The sequence below is a fragment of the Schistocerca serialis genome, chromosome 2, assembly GCF_023864345.2.
Source record: "Schistocerca serialis cubense isolate TAMUIC-IGC-003099 chromosome 2, iqSchSeri2.2, whole genome shotgun sequence".
Lineage (NCBI taxonomy): Eukaryota > Metazoa > Arthropoda > Insecta > Orthoptera > Acrididae > Schistocerca > Schistocerca serialis.
Window position 1 is genome coordinate 251,686,144 of NC_064639.1, and position 17,371 is coordinate 251,703,514.

At 46.7% G+C, this 17,371-nt stretch overlaps 1 pseudogene; it reads right to left on the reverse strand.

The window, feature by feature from the left end:
* Positions 1 to 5,472: 5,472 nt before the first annotated feature.
* On the reverse strand, positions 5,473 to 5,590 carry LOC126459620 (5S ribosomal RNA; annotated as a pseudogene).
* Between the last annotated feature and the right edge of the window lie 11,781 nt (positions 5,591 to 17,371).

The window sequence follows — 17,371 nt, forward strand, 5'->3', positions numbered from 1 at the left end:
GTAAGCTCGGCTGTTCGAACTTTCGTCTCTACACTTGGCTGATGTTTCAAAAAATATTTTTGTAGAGTTTTACTGCAGCTCGGTGCACTGTATCTGTTAATGTGTTTCTTTAACCTGATGTTATCAACTATGTCGGAACGTCCACCATGACTTATACTAATAAAACAGTTACATACGGAACACTCTGCTTCGTAATCAGAACGACCTTTATTAATGAAATTCCATTCCTTGGAATAACAGTCACTGAATTTGCAGGCGCGTTTCGCATTGCGTTTCACAGTACTGCAGCAATAATACCAGTAATATGAGAAAAAACTATTGCAGTTTGTCTGACAAAACATCAACTACTACACTGTTCTGACAATGAGTGTGTAAGTGGCACGACCATCGGACGGTTTCATAGCTCTGTTGCAATAATACAACTTACTACTTGTCGGCCAAAGTACCCCTCAAAGTAAATTATTGCCTGAGTGTATCAATACTGATACTGTGATTACTAGTATGGGACAATGGAGGTTTTAGACAAATATGCTAAAATATATTAATTTCTTATGATGTATTTCCTTCAATATAGCGAAATCCCAAATATTTGAGAAAGTTTCACGAAATGTATTTAAAAACTGGATTCCGGGACTTTGAGCGTCCCGAAAAAATTTTCGGGACACCGGAAAACAGGGATGAAAACCGGGACAATCCCGGTTTTCCGGGACGTTTGGTCACCCTACCCTGGATGAATGTTCAATGGTCAGGGATTTGGCAGGAGCCATCATTCGAAGCAAACAAGTCTATTAAACATGCGCTCTAATTAATGCGTATCTTAAGTGCTAGAAGCAAAGAAGGGAAAGCAGAAAGGTGGAAGGAATATATAGCGGGTCTATACAAGGGCGATGTACTTGAGGACAATATTATGGAAATGGAAGAGGATGTAGATGAAGCTGAAATGGGAGATACGATACTGCATGAAGAGTTTGACAGAGCACTGAAAGACCTGAGTCGAAACAAGGCCCCGGGAGTAGATAACATTCCATTAGAACTACTGACGGCCATGGGAGACCCAGTCATGACAAAACTGTACCATCTGGTGAGCAAGATGTATGAGACAGGCGAAATACCCTCAGACTTCAAGAAGAATATAATAATTCCAGTCCCAAAGAAAGCAGGTGTTGACAGATGTGAAAATTACCGAACTATCAGTTTAATAAGTCACGGCTGCAAAATACTAACGCGAATTCGTTACAGACGAATGGAAAAGCTAGTTGAAGCCGACCTCAGGTAAGATCAGTTTTTATTTCGTAGAAATGTTGGAACACGTGAGGCAATACTTATCCTACGACTTATCTAAGAAGCTAGATTAAGGAAAGACAAACCTACGTTTCTAGCATTTGTAGACTTAGAGAAAGCTTTTGACAATGTTGACTGGAATACTCTCTTACAAATTCTGAAGGTGGCAGGGGTAAAATATAGGGAGCGAAAGGCTATTTACAATTTGTGTAGAAACCAAATGGCAGTTATAAGAGTTGAGGGGCATGAAAGGGAAGCAGTGGTTGGGAAGGGAGTGACACAGGGTTGTAGCCTCTCCCCACTGTTATTCAATCTGTATAGTGAGGAAGCAGTAAAGGAAACAAAAGAAAAATTCGGAGTAGGTATTAAAATCTATGGAGAAGAAATGAAAACGTTGAGGTTCGCCGATAACATTGTAATTCTGTCAGAGACAGCAAAGGACTTGGAATAGCAGTTGAATGGAATGGATAGTGTCTTGAAAGGAGGATATAAGATGAACATCAACAAAAGCAAAACGAGGATAATGGAATGTAGTCGAATCAAGTCGGGTGATGCTGGGGGTATTAGATTAGGAAATGAGACAAAGTAGTAAAGGAGTTTTGCTATTTGGGGAGCAAAATAACTGATGATGGTCGAAGTAGAGAGGATATAAAATGTAGACTGGCAATGGGAAGGAAAGCGTTCCTGAGGAAGAGAAATTTGATAACATCGAGTATAGATTTAAGTGTCAGGAAGTCGTTTCTGAAAGTATTTGTATGGAGTGTAGCCATGTATGGAAGTGAAACATGGACGATAAATAGTTTAGACAAGAAGAGAATAGAAGCTTTCGAAATGTGGTGCTACAGAAGAATGCTGAAGATTAGATGGGTAGATCACATAACTACTGAGGAGGTGTTGAATAGGATTGGGGAGAAGAGAAGTGTGTGGCACAACTTGACTAGAAGAAGGGATCGGTTGGTAGGACATGTTCTGAGGCATCGAGGGATCACCAATTTAGTATTGGAGGGCAGCTTGGAGGGTAAAAATCGTAGAGGGAGACCAAGAGATGAATACACCAAGCAGATGCAGAAGGATGTAGGTTGCTGTAGGTACTGGGAGATGAAGAAGCTTGCACAGGATAGAGTAGCATGGAGAGCTGCATCAAACCAGTCTCTGGACTGAAGACCACAACAACAACAACAAGTGCTATGATAACTTCTTCTTCGATAATGTGAAACAAATCTGTTCTACTTTAAGCTCTTTCTACATCTACATCTACATGATTACTCTGCAATTCACATTTAAGTGCTTGGCAGAGGGTTCATCGAGCCACAATCATACTATCTCTCTACCATTCCACTCCCGAACAGCGCGCGGGAAAAAACGAACATCTAAACCTTTCTGTTCGAGCTCTGATTTCTCTTATTTTATTTTTAAGATCATTCCTACCTATGAAGGTTGGGCTCAACAAAATATTTTCGCATTCGGAAGAGAAAGTTGGTGACTGAAATTTCGTAAATAGATCTCGCCGCGACGAAAAACGTCTTTGCTTTAATGACTTCCATCACAATTCGCGTATCATATCTGCCACACTCTCTCCCCTATTACGTGATAATACAAAACGAGTTGCCCTTTGTTGCTTTCCATATTTTGAGAGGAGGTAGTATGAACCAAAATGAGTAAAAGAGAACCAATAAACTTGGACTCTTAAGAGCTATGAGCACTTGTTCAGTAGTTCATAGCAGCGAAAATGGGCAAGTTCTCATAGCTCTTAAGGTATGCATTTTAAGAGTCCCTGTTTACTACACTTTTTTGCTGTGAACGATCGTTCCTGTCATATCCTATAATGCCAGAGATTCCTCCTGGGACGCCCTGTATATGTGTATAGTGACAGGAGCGTGGAACGTCAAAACTTGAGAATTACAAGAAAATTGTTTAGCCTAAACTGTGCCAGTGTGTTTCACACACCGTGCTAAGAGCGGAATGTTACAAGCACTCCACTTCAACATTTCGGAGGCTGTTACCCATGCTTTCATAAAGACAGTAAACGCCGGACGATGGGTTCACCAGTTGGCTTTTAGGTGTTAGCAGTAAGTGCCGCATGGGCTCTACGTTTCGGAGTTCCGCACGTGCGGCGGTGAGAAACTGCTTTCCCTACTGGTTTTATGTACGATATAGTACACTCCTTATCCGTCAGTGCGCGGGCCTCATTTACATATATCGCTCTGAGCAGCGCATACATATATAGTCGAGACGACTAAGTAAAGCATTCTGTTAAATTTGTAACACGCTGAACAACATCAGTGTGGCGTTAGCGCTCTCCCCGCAAAATGTGTCTGACGTGCGGCATTAAAAACTCACACGTGGCACAGGCAGGTTTTTTAATGAATACTGTGTTGCATCAGAGATATTCAAGAGACCAGTGCTGCTGAGAAATATCTTCCGTATCCATATTGTATTCTCTCTGGTATGTGAAATGGCGGAAAGATCACGGAGGGAGGGACGAAATTACTGGAGAGGGGGGCGGGCAATATTTAACGATAAACGCTGAGGAAGCTGCAGTATTTAACGTTACCAAAACTATTCTGACAGCTGCGTCACACACCATCTCTCTGTTGCAACGTCTCCGTTCAGCTGAAAAAGAAGTCACGCTGGCCATGATATTTCCTGTAAATTATGAATATTTATGAGTGAGAGCCCCTCAAAAGTACAGTCCACTAAAGGAATTGATTGCAGAAACAGTTATCGAGTGGACTGTAATTGTGCGTGTACCTAATCAGCAGTCCACAATAGCTCTCTTCTGCAAGCAGCCCGTAGGATCGTAGCTTGTTAGAATCTTGTTACTAACTTTAATGTCAGCGAGACCTCACTCTGCCGTCACAGCAGAATTATTTCCTAAAAAATGTAAGCCGGGTTGCGATGTACTCGATTATTTCTGAAAAACTTCTAACAATATAACAACGGTGGTTTCTCAATCAACTGCTGTTCGTTGCAACTGGGACACGTCTATTTTTCAGAGTATTTGTTTGTTTTTTCCTAAAATGTATTACTGTACTTACAAAATTAGTTTTGCTTCTCTGTTCTTGTTGATGATACCATTGAACGTTCAGTGTACACAAACTTTTCCTCCGAAAATATAGCTAAAATAAGAAAACTGCAAGTATTGCAGTTACTGATAAAATTATACACCCGTCTTTCAATTGCATCTTATAGTTTACTTTGGCCAGTTTCCAAATGGAGTAGTACAAATTAGTGTCTCTTGATTATATGTTAAATGAATCAGAAAAGAATGCCATTTTGCTAGAGAGGTATTTTTAAGTTCATGATAGCCCTTGCGCCCTACCAGGAGACATTACAGTGCAAAACAAGAGCTAAACGTACAATTAGAATCATTCATAATGTAATGTTACGCCACCCATTGCCGAAATCTTGTGAGAGAAAACAACTCAGTTATCAACGAGGAAGTCAGAATACGGCCTTTCGAAATGAGCCGTGGCGATAAGGACATGTTGAGTTTTGTGGTAACGAAATTAAAGCCACGGGAATATAGAAAAGAAGGATCCTCTGCGCTGAAGCAAGGGCTGTCTAACGGTGCTATCCATCCAATTAACTTGAAGACGTATCCTCTAATTTACAACAGCCTTCAGTAGGACGTTGTTCTTGATGCGGTAAACATGTTTTTCTTTGTGAACGGTTGTTTGCTTTCGACTGAGAAGTAATGATAATCGTACGAACGTTCTGTTCTGAGTTGGTTTGTTTTCTCTTTCTCTTGCCGTTTATTCGTTGGGAAACAAGTTTGCTGTCACACCGGGAATCGCTGTAAATTCAGTAAAAACAGTTTTTGTGGCTTTTTATGTATTTAAACAGTTGAAAGAAAGCACTAGTTTATTAAGCGCCGGACCTATTGAACTCTAAAAAGTCGTAGTAATAATTAAACTTATAATATTTAAAATACTGTCTTCGTCTTAAACAATTTAATGCTTTCAATTTTCGTTGTAGACTATGCCTGATGGAGACATCTTCAGGCCGCAAGTGGCCCATCGGCACCATCCGACCGCCGTGTCATCCTCAGGTGAGGATGTGCATAGGAGGGGCGTGTGGTCAGCACACCGCTCTCCCTGTCGTTATGATGGTTTTCTTTTACCGCAGCCGCTACTGTTCGGTCGAATAGCTCCTCAATTGGCATCACGAGGCTGAGTGTACCCCGAAAAATGGCAACAGCGCATGGCGGCCTGGATGGTCACCCATCCAAGTGCCGGCCACGCCCGACAGCGCTTAACTTCGGTGATCTCACGGGAACCGGTGTATCCACTGCGGTAAGGCCGTTGGCCCAGACGCTCCTTGGATGAACGTAAAACTGGAAATGTGGCCAAAAACTATCAACTGACGGTTGCTCAGTGTACATAGCCACACTGTGTCACGATTCACTTTGGAATCTGTATATAATGTATAGACTAATGCGATTATTTTGACGACGTCCACTTCATTAAATGATTCATGATCAGACCGATGCTTTTAGTGGCATAAATCATACACAGACCGTAAGTGTAAGCATGGCTAAATACGTTTTCTAGTTTGGTTTTATTGTTTTATTTCGGGAGGAACTCTTTTATTTTTTGTTTTATTATGCAACTTCTTAAATTTTATACTTCATGCTACTTTCATTTTTTTAAATTAGTGTGCCTCCTTGTTAAGTAGAACGTGTACGAAGGAGACTAACTTTTCACTGCTGAACGCAATTTACATCTATTTAAAGCTCTGCTTTGACCTTAACTTTAGTATTTCACTCACTTACTTAGGAAGTGAGAAAGCGTGACGACTGCGTGCCTGTGATAACAGGATATCTACCCTTTTGAGGTTGCGCTCTGTTCCATACGTTTGCTCTCATAGAGAAAAAATATTTTTTAAATTCCTCTTGTAGAGCTATATTAATTGCATTGTCGGGAAAATATTAGTATACCGGGAAATACGACGTCGATTTTGGTCTGATGGTTTCACGTGCCACCTGGGAGAAAGTAGATGTACTGATAATGGTTTCAACTCCGCTCGCCATCATAGCGTAGTGGCATAGATAGCTACCAGAGCGCCATCTGTGTCTGCCCTTAACAGGAAATGCCTACAGCCAAAAGGCTTAGTGCTGTGCAAAGTGTGAAGCACGCAGGCAACCATGCCATAGAGACGCAACCGTCCTTCCTGCAGCCATATCAGGAAGTTCGAAAGGAATCAAATTGTGGCCTTCCCAGTGGCTGTATGGTCCTTTCGGAGAACCGCCACACAAGCTAAACGTGCTGCGTCAGCGGTGGAACGATGCTGGTAGCAGTGGTTATGTGAGCAGTCTCACACACGTAAACGAGGTTCTAGACATACACGCTGCGCAGACACTCTTGAGAATCATCGTACTGTAAAGACAGCAGTCGCAAACCGTACAGCTATCACACCACAGATAAAAGGGTTTGTGAGCCCAGACGTGTCAACACGAATTGTTGCGAACAGGTTATTAGCAGTTGGACTATGGGTATGCACTACTCTTGCCCGTTTTCCAATCACACCACAGCATCGACATATACTGCTCGACTGATACTACAGAGGATCATTTGGAAGATGGAATGGCGTGCCATGGTCTTCAGCGATGCGGAGTCTTCCTGTATGCAAGTGATGCTGACTTGCGATTACGACGTAGACCTGGTGACAGCTATCTCATGGAATGCGTCCACGACACACTGGCCCCATCTGTGGCCTTATGGTCTAGGATGCGATAAGCTACAACTCTCGTTCACCTTTAGTGTTTCTGAAGGGGGCACTAACCAGCGCCCGGTACGTGCAGAATGTTGCAGCAGGAAAGTGATGTGTTGTTCCAACAAGATAATGCAAGCCCACAGACTGCCTGTGAAACTCAACGTCCTCTGCTAGACGTGCAGCAACTTCTGAGACCAGCACATTGTTCGAACCTGTTTCCAACCGAGCAGGTGTGAGATATGATGGGACGAGAAGTGACTCGTGTGCTCGTCAGCCAGTAACTCTCACAGAATGTGAGAACAGGTCGAGCACCCATGGCTAACGTATCCCAGTACGGTATTCGCCATCAGTGCAATCGACTGAACGCCAGAGTCAGTGACTGCTTTACTGCCCGTCGAGGATACATGTACTAATATTGGTGTTTCAGTATAGATCGGGATCTGGTACCTCAGAATCGCTCGTGCTGTTGATCTGTACATGTAATCATTTGATGTACACCATGTTCACTGTTGCAACAATAAATCATGAGTGAACTGGAAACCTCTAAGAGAGTGTACTATTTTCCGGGTGTGTATACAGGGTGTCCCAGCTATCTTGTCCACCCAAAATATCTCTGGAACAATAACAGCTATTGGAAAATGACTTTCACCGGTATCAATGTAGGGCTGGGGCCCATGAATGTACATATTTGGAAACATTCTAAAACGAAAGCATATGTGTTTTTTAACACAAACTTTTGTTTTTTTAAATGGACCTCCTATATTTTATCTTCAGCAATCCATAGCATGACAAAGCACATACTCAATGGCGTTGATTGCGTCACAATATTCCCATTACATCTCGAGATATTAAGACGCGAAGTTGACGCTTGAAACACCCGACATGCGCTGCTAGCGCACGTCCTGAGGCTCAGGCGTGAACCCCATGCTGCCAGTAATCGCAGCAGGATGAGAGCAGACCGTATTATTCGTTTCGGACCTCTTGATAAGTATGGAAGTGTGATTACGCATGTCAATCACATCGCGATTACGGGCAGCATGGGGTTCACCCCTGAGCCTCAGAACGTGCGCTAGCAGCGCATGTCGGGTGTTTCAAGTGTCAACTTCGCGTCTTAATATCTCGGGATGTAATGGGAATATTGCGACGCAATCAACGCCATTGAGTATGTGCTTTGTCATGCTATAGATTGCTGAAGAAAAAATATAGGAGGTCCATTTAAAAAAACATAAGTTTGTGTTAAAAAACACATATGCTTTCGTCTTAGAATGTTTCCAAATATGTACATTCATGGGCCCCAGCCCTATATTGATACGGGTGAAAGTCGTTTTCCAATAGCTGTTATTGTTCCAGAGATATTTTGGGTGGACAAGATAGCTGGGGCACCCTGTATACTGAAATTTTTTGATCATATGACACCCTGAGCATGGTACTGTGTAGCGGAACTGGTTGCCAATAGGCAAAATAAAAAATTACGACTATAGACTTAAACATATGTTTTTTCGCCTTTGCAAATATACAAACAGATATGAACACCAACTTTAGGTTTTAATATTTTTGACTAGTACTGCATTGTCCCAACAATATTTCAAAACAGTTGCCGCGCGGAGTGGCTGCGAGGTTCGAGGCGTCATGTCACGGATTGCGCGGCCCCTCACTCCGGGAGGTTCGAGTCCTCCCTCGGGCATGGGTGTGTATATCGTTCTTAGCATGAGTTAGTGTAAGTAGTGTGTAAGTCTAGTGACCGATGACCACAGCAGTTTATTCCCTTAGGAATTCAGACACATCATCAAAACAGTTACAATCCCCTGGTTCCAACAAACGTTTCTGGTATACAGTCAGATTTAAAGTATGGATTTGCGACCCAAAAGGTATCAACTGTGAAACACTCTGATTCCATTATAACTTCAGTGCGATTTTTCGGAAGTGACCGCTTGAGTATGAGGTGACATGCTTCTAAAATTACGAAGTGTGATATTGTCAGACAGCAAAAGCAAAATTACGTCTCGCAATTTGCTGTCGGCAGTACTTGTAAATGCCATGTCCATTGTCACTGTTTTCGTCATTCCAGTACATCCGCTGCTGTGTCAACAGAATGAGGTAAGCGTCTACAGCATACCGAGGAGAACAGACACTCATTTACTACCGGACAACTGTGAAGAATCTGTGATCAAAAGCCGGCCGCAGTGGCCGAGCGGTTCTAGGCGCTTCAGTCTGGAACCGCGCGACCGCTACGGTCGCAGGTTCGAATCCTGCCTCGGGCATGGATGTGTGTGATGTCCTTAGGTTATTTAGGTTTAAGTAGTTCTAAAGTTCTGCAGGACTGATGAACTCAGACGTAAAGTCCCATAGTGCTCAGAGCCATTTGAACCATTTTGAACACAGTGGTAGCAGAGAGTGTGGTTGTGGTGTGAGGACGGGGGGTGGTACGAATTATATTATTTTTTTAATGACGGTTCACTAAGGTTGAACTGTTATATATTTCGTAAAGCCGATAGTGCTCAGAGCCATTTTAACCATGTTTTTTGTGATCAAAATTCTATACTTTTCGACTAACCCTTGTGTTATTCAAACTGATTGGACATAAAAGGCGTGTAAGAGCATTACTGTTCAACATAAAATTATATTACTGGATGTATGTGACAAAATTTGATTGAAACGTGCCCCTAAATCAAGGGAGACAGAACTGTGTTTAACACTCTGACATCGTACTCATGATGAGTAGCGATCAAATCTAACCTGTTTTATACTTTCCCTGGTTCCCTTGCAACACCTCAAAATATTCCAGAACAATCCCTCAAATAAAGACATGAAACTTTCGTATCCCGTTCACTCCGAATTAGAGGTCCATCTTAAGAATGTTGACACTGACAGGCCGTTAAACTTAGAACTTCTTTCCTTACTCACCTCTATTTTTATTATTATTGGTTTTTCTCCTGTAAATAGTTTCAGGCGGACATCGTATTCGTACTCATACCGGACCACTCCTCCATCCTCAGCAGTATCTCTTTCTGCCCTATTTGTGACATCTGTTCAAACCTATCATTATCTACCCTTGGTCATTATGACGACTTGAAGTTCGCTGAGGACACTTTCAGTATCGTGTCTGAATGTCTTTGGAGGAATGCCAGCACAGAGAAGGTAGTGATGTTGACCACAGGGGGTCTGGAGCCAATTTGACGTATCTAAATCCCAGTGGTGTTCCATAGAGTCCAGTCTACACTGACATGACAAAAGTCACGGGGGAGCAATATGTACATATGCAGATGGGGGTAGTATCGCGTACACAAGGCATGAAAGGGCAGTGCATTGGCGTTGCTGTCATTTGCACTCAGGTGAAAAGGTTTCCGACGTGATTACGGTCACACGACGGGAACTGACAGACTTTGAACACGGAATGGTAGTTGGAGCTAGACGCACTGGGCATTCCATTTCGGAAGTCGTTATGGAATCTAATATTCCGAGATCCACAGTGTCAAGATTGTGCCGAGAACACCAAACTTCAGGCATTTGAGACAAGCAACACTGCGTGAAACAGCCGCTGAAATCAATGTGCGATGTACGACGAACGATTTTGTTAGGACAGTGTGGCGAGATTTTGCATTAATGTGCTATGGCAGCAGGAGACTGACGCGAGTGCCTTTGTTAACAGCACGACATCGCCTGAAGCGCCTCTCCTGGGTTCGTGACCATATCAGTTGGATCCCAGACGAGTGGAAAACCGTGGCCTGGTCAGATGAGTCGCTATTTCGGTTGGTGAGATCTGATGGTAGGGTTAGAGTGTGGAGCAGGTCCCATGAAGCTGTGGATCCAGGTTGTCAACAAGGCATTGAAATCTGTTGATGGCTTCAGACTGGATGGGCTGTGTTTACTTGGAATGGACTGGGTTCTGTGGTCCAACCGAACCGAACACCCTAAATGGTTATGTTCTGTTACTTGGAGACCATTTACAGCCATTCATGATTTCATGTTCCCAAACAACGGAGTCATGTCAACGGGTCACAATTGTTCGCAATTGGACAATTCGAGCGAATGATCTAGCCATCCAGATCGCCCGACATGAAACCCAGCGAACATTTATATGACATAATCGTTAAGTTATTTCGTGCATAACATCCCGCACCGGCAACACTTTCGCATTCACGGATTGCTATAGAGGCAGTATGGCTCAATATTCTTCCATGGGACTTCCAACGACTTGCTGAGTGCATGCTACGTCGAACTACTGCAGTATGTCAGGCAAAGGGAGGTCCGACGCGATAATAAGAGGTATCCCATGACTTTTGTCACATCAGAGTATTTCAGGAATGTTATTGTTCACAAATCATTGCTTCTGGAATGCTGCTTAAGTGTGCATACAGACAATCCCCGTCTTCAATCTGCTGCTCTGCTGTATGCCGTAAAATGTGTTCGTATCCTCCTTCCTTTAGCGTTTCAGTAAGCATTATGAGATCACACCCTAATCACGAAAAATCCTCCATACGGTGCCACCACCTCCTCCGAACTTCACTGTTGACACTACACATACTGGCAGGTAACGTTCTATAGACACTCGTCCAACCCAGACTGTTCCATCGGGTTCATACAGGGTACATTGTCATCTGTAACTCCAAATTACTCCATTCCAATGATGCATTGTCCAGTGGAGTTGCTCTCTGCGTCACCTCAAGCGTAAATTATTAGTGACTAGCCTTTAAACGTTTCTTTCTCTATTTTATCCAACTCGCTGCACACGGACACTGTAGTAGCTGGACTGCTGGCAGGTCTTTGGAAAAAACTCAAGAGTTTTTCAGTTTTCATGGCATCTTTTGCATCCACCCAATGCCGGACGGCTTCTGTCTGTCAGTAAATGAGGCCTGCCCGATTTTGATTTAGCTTTGGCTGCTCCTTAGCGTTCCCACTTCACTATCACGTTATCGACAGTCAGCTTGGTCAGCTTAGGAAGCGTTGAAATGTCTCTGATGGAATCATTATTCGGGTGAGATACAGTGAGTAGTGCACGTTTGAAGTGAATGAGCTCTCCTGACAGACCGGTTCTGCCCTTGCTGCTTCTCTACTGACAACGCAATTCTCCACACCCCATTTCATACTGCCGGGGTTCGCCTTCCGTGACATGTAGAAGGGGTGTTCATATGCTTTTGATCAGAAAGGGTGTGCTTTTTCTATTCTTCTACTGTCAAGGAGGCCATATTATCTACTATTATTTCCATTTAGTCTCCGGTAATGAAAGCAAATATGGAGAGAACGGCTTACGACGTTTCCTGCATTGCCTGTCGGGGTGGCGCTTCAGTCTGGAACCGTGCTACCGCTAAGGTCGCAGGTTCGAATCCTGCCTCGGGCATGGATGTGTGTGATGTCTTTAAATTAGTTAGGTCTAAGTAGTTGTAAGTTATAGGGGACTGATGACCTCCGATGTTAAGTCCCATAGTGCTCAGAGCCATTTGAACCATTTTTTTCCTCCATGAATTTATGGTTTGACGTGAATAGAGATAATCCGGACGCACATAAGTGTATGGCGTTGCCGACAGGCTCACGTGCGCTCTAGGTAACGGACAGGCGTTTTCTTTAGTGCTGTCATTTCAGATTACGTCTCCATCTGCTGCGTGAAAAATTAAAATTTGTAGCACACATTATGTGAACGGCAGACCTTGTATGGTAATACGTTCCCACGATTTTCGAGGCTGTCGAGCACGCAGAGCGATACAATACATCCGCCGCCATGTAAAAAATAGAAAAAGAAAAAAGAAAAAGGAACAAACTCTGTCCTCCAAAAGCAGCAGCTGCTTTTTATTAACGGCACAGTTTTCGTCAGTTTTGAGGAACCGGGTAACAGATCACCAGGTGTCTAGGGCCGCGAAAGCTGTAAAGTGCGCAAAGTCAACAGGCTAGGTTCCCGTATCGCCGGTGGCAGCGGCCATCAATCAGGTCCGCCCGGCCGCGGCGCGGCTCCATTACGGCCGTTAATTAAGCAATACGGGCGGCGGCGGCACCGCCCGCGGCCGCGCTGGAGGCGGCCAGCGGGCTCTTCTCCTGCTCCTTGCTCTTCTGTAGTAATCAGCCCGGCGACTGTTTGGTACCAGTTAAGCTTGCAGCACTTAAGTTGCAAATAAAACAGTTTCTGCGTCAGTAATATCTTCATTTTGTCACTACGCCTTTCGATGGCTCACACCACCATCTCCGGCGGGGGAGGGGGGGGGGAATTATTTATTATTTGACTGGTGTCGGTGAAGAGTACAGACTGAGTCGTGGTAAAATTCGCTGTTTTGAAGAGCACGCGGCAGCGCGTAGTGTAAAGCAGTCGCCCTTCGTTTCTGGGGATGACGCCGCTGAGGCAACCGCAGTTTTGTGAGGTCGCTAGGCGGGATAATTCGAGGGTTGAATTCCCTCACTTCCTCATCGAGGACTCGCACTGCCTGGGCTACTCTCAGGGTATATCTTCGACGTGGAAGAGCCCCAGCCGTGCCTGTCGTGTTATTGCCCGTCTGCACGCCGTCACTATTGCCCGCCACCGCCGCCGCCGCCGCAGCCGCCCAGTCGCCGTCGCCCGGTGCTCGCCGCTTCTTCTGCCGCCGCTGCCGCCGTCTCTCGGAGCTCGCCGCTTCTGCCGCCGCTGCTGCCGCCGTCTCTCGGTGTTCGCTGCTGCCTGCATTCATAGACGCCCCAACTACCACCATCATCTACACCTCCCCTTCACCTGCCCCCACTGTAACGTCATGGAGTGCTTCCTCTGGGATTAACCCGTCTCATCCGCCTCCCCTACTCACAGTCTCCTCCCCATCTATCTCCTCTCCATCGCTATATCCCCACCTGTACGTCACTCCCGCTCCTACCCCTGCTACTGACCTGCTGTTGCTCCTGCTCCTGCCTCTGCCCCTGCTTCCACCCCTCCTCCGGCTCCTGTCGCCCGCCGAGACGACTTTCCCCCTCTCCCCCCTGCAACTACCACTGCTTCATCTGCCCGAGTCACCGCCCGCCGCGCCACAGTCGCCGCCACAGAGCGCCCTACCCTCTCATCCGGTGCTACTGCCTCACGGGAGGGTCCTGCCTCCCACCACCTCCCCATCCATCCAGTCCCTCATCCCTCCTCCCAGGCAACACCCACCAAAAAATTTTCCAAACGGCCCAGTGGCGTCCTCTCCTCTACTCCCTCATCCAAAAAGCCACTCCCCGCCCCACCTCCCGCTGACCCCGCTATGGATACCACCCCACCTCCCTCCTCTCCAGCTCCCTCCCTGTATACCTTCGTACTAGCCAACCCTGATCCGAAATTTCTGGATGCCCACACCCTCACCTTTGAAATCCGGAAGTGCATCCCCAGTGCACCCATCACCCAACTTATCCCTCAAAGAGACTCTGTTCTCATTAAGTCTCCCTCTCCATCCTTCCATACTGATCTCCTCCAGTGCCTTCCCCACATCACCTTTGGGCCCCATGCATCCCCCACCCCATTCCTTGCATTCTCCTCTCCTCGTCAGCCCCAACCGCCTCATTGCCCGCCGACCCTCACCGCCGTCATCACAAAACTCAGCCCTGTGGTCACGGAGGCTGAGGTGTTGGTGGAACTGAATGCCCACCCCGCCCTGGAAGTCTGCTCTGCCCGCCATATTTACAACTCCTCTGGCCCTACTTTCCTCATGCGTATATTTACAGAGTCCGCTTCCTCCATCGACCACCTCCTCACGCAGGGAGCCCTGATTTTCAACCGCCACCACCCTGTTGACCCGTCCCATTCCCCTCCTCAATCCTACCGCTGCCAGCATTGTCTTCTGTAAAATGACCACCTCACCAAAAACTGCAAGAACCCACCCACCTGCCCCATGTAAAGCCTCCCACTTCCTTAAACATTGTCCCAACCTCGCCTCCCCCCATCCTGCAACACCTGCAATGAACCTCACCCCACCTATTCCTCCAAATGCAAAGCCAAGCCCCCTCCCACCAGCCCTGAACTCACTGTCCCCTTTCGCCCCATTGACCCACCCATCCACCCTAACAATTCCATCCGCCCTCCCCCTACAGCAGAAGACATCATCCGGTTCCTCACCATCGTCCTGCAGAACATCCACCCCTTCCAGCGCCCCCACACACTCCAGCAGATTTCCCTTGCCTCCCACTCTGTTTTCCACTTAAACACCTATGCCACATACTCCCACAACCAGGCCCACTTTACCTTCACTCACCTAGACACCCTCATTTAAGCCCCTCTCTCCCCTTCCTGCACCCTTCCCACCTCCAACCTCCTGGAGCATCAACAGTATCGTCTCCTCTACCTCAACATTCGGTCCCTGCCTGCAAACAAATACCTCTTCATGCATACCCTCTCCCAGCACCAGGCTGACTCCTTCATCCTTAATGAAACCTTCCTCCAACCCCACCATGTTGTACACACCTCCCCTTATCTCCTTCACTGCACTGACAATCCCCTTCCCCTAGCCCGAGGCGGGGTCGCTATAGGCCACCTCAGGCATCTCCCTGTCCGGCCACAACCCCTCCTCAATGACCCAACCGAACACCTTCTCCTCAGCCTATTTTTTCCCTCCCTCACCGTCACCTGTGCCTCTATCTATATCCGCCCCACAGCTCCTCTCCCCTTTGACTTCATTTCCCATGTTGACCATACCTTCTCCATCTATGTGATCGCCGCTGACCTCAACATCCACAGCCGTGACCCTGGCCCCCTTCGGCGGTGGCATCAGTTCCTTGCCACCCTCCATGGTGACCTTGTTCCTCTCCCACAGCAAACCCGTCCTGAAAGTAACTCCACCCCCAATGTAATCCTCGCTTCCCCCAACGTCCTTGGTCACATTGCCATTGATGTCCTCAATCCCATCATTAGTGACCATCTCCCTGTCCTTCTCACCATTTCCTCTACCTGTCCCGCCACAGCAGTCACCTGCCCAGCTGAAACTCCAAAGTCTATACATGACTACCACCGTGCCAATTGGGATGCCTACCGGGAATCCATTGCCTTACAGGTTGAAAGCCACCCCCTCACCTTTCACCACCCTGATGACATCACCCATACCTCTTCCTTCCTTCAGAAGACCATCACTGATGCTGTGGAGGCTTATGTCCCTATCAAACTCATCCACCCTCACCACCCTACACTTCCTTCACAGGCCGTCCTTCTTCTGCGTGAATCCCGCAGGCTCTACTGCTCCTTCCTCTGCACTCGTAACCGGGATACTCTCACCTGTCACCGGCAGTTACAGCGACATATCCGGAACCTCCTTACAGCAAAGAATCGCCGGGACTGGCGCCAGACATGCACACGCCTCAACTCCACCCTCCCTGTCAACTCCTCCCAGTACTGGTCAGCCTTCCACCGCCTTACTGGTAGCCATCCCACTCCGCATTACCCCATCCTCCATGACGATCGACCCTTTCCTGACAACCTCAGTATGGCTAACCATTTTGCTTCCCACCTATCCAAGGTCTTCTCCATTCCTGACGATCCCCATTTTGATTTCTCCCTCTTCCCCACTGTCCTTGACCGCACTGACACCTCTGTCCCCCCGCTCGCCCCTAGTTTCCAGTACTTGGATCGGTTACCCCCCTCCGACATCAACACTCCCATCACCACACAAGACATCACACTTGTCCTCCACTCCAAACGCAACACCACTCTTGGTCATGATGGCGTCACCTACCATCGCCTCAAGGAATCCCCTCCATCCTTCCTGTCTGTCCTTGCTACCCTATACAATGTCCTCCTCTCCACTGGATTTTACTCTGACCTGTGGAAGACTTCCCGTGTCCTGCTGTTCCCTAAACCTAACACCCCCCCCCCCCCTGATACCTCTTCCTATTGTCCAATCTGCCTCACCTCCGTGTTCAGTAAGGTCTTCGAGGCCATCCTCTCTCGCCATATTCACCGCCACCTTACCCAGCACCGCCTCCTTCCTCTTACCCAATGTGGCTTCCGGCCTTCCTTCTCTGCCGACAACCAGCTCCTTAATCTTACCAATCTTCTTTCCCTCCAACTTAACTCCTGTCACTCCGCTATCTTTATTTCCCTTGATCTCCAGAACGCCTATGACTGTGTTTGGCATCTCGGGCTCCTCTTCAAACACCAGACCTATGCTCTCCCCATCAACTTCGTCCGTCCCGTTGCTTCCTTCCTCTCTCATCTTCCCTCCTATGTGACTATCCACAATTCCAGCTCCCGTACTTTCTACCCCTCTGCTGGCGTGCCCCAAGGTTCTGTCCTTTTTCCTCTCCTCCATTTCCTGTACACTGCTGATATGCCCAAACCTCTCGCTCCTGTTCATCTTCTCCAGTTTGCTGATGACACCGCCTTCCTAGCCCTTTATCCTACCCTTCAACGGTTCCAACATACCCTCCAAACCCACCTTGACCAATTCACTGCTTGGTGCAACCA